This window comes from Triticum aestivum, chromosome 6D (assembly GCF_018294505.1).
Source record: "Triticum aestivum cultivar Chinese Spring chromosome 6D, IWGSC CS RefSeq v2.1, whole genome shotgun sequence".
Lineage (NCBI taxonomy): Eukaryota > Viridiplantae > Streptophyta > Magnoliopsida > Poales > Poaceae > Triticum > Triticum aestivum.
The window spans coordinates 77867947-77868552 of NC_057811.1; positions in this window are offsets into that span (position 1 = coordinate 77867947).

A 606-nucleotide genomic window follows, 5' to 3' on the forward strand; every position below is an offset into this window, starting at 1 on the left:
CAAAAAAACAAATAAGGCGGGCTTTGTTTCGGCCACAAGACTGACTTCTGTTGCATCCAGCAACCGGCAAGAAGTGACAATGATGGAATCTACGTCATCCATCTAAGGATGGAGTACAGAAGGGATGTGCAATCACTTTGCATGAAATCTTCATCCGATACCCATATCCAGAGATGGGCCAAAGCCTTTGGAGCCGTGTCGGATAATCGACTTCGAAATGATTTCTACCGGATCCAGCAGGAAATTGCGTCCATCATCATGAAAGATGTCCTCGAAGAGAATGGTATGTTCTACGGTGGCCCAATATCGTGAGCTGACGTCCGAACCCGCATTGCCCTACAGCGTCAGGACATGACGCCTTTCACTAAGCTTGGGTGCACCCTTCCGGATATGGACAGATGGGAAGAGTGCACTGCTTAAAAACAATGTGTCTGTTTAGTTACTTATTACTTTCTGTACGATGAAACTTCGAATCTCTCAGTATGACGAAACTATTAGATGTATGGTGCCGCGCTCTAGTTAATTACTTTCGGTACGATGAAATTTGTTAACTATGTTTACTATATATGTTGCTTCTATTTCATAACTGTTTCGCTCAATTCGCTT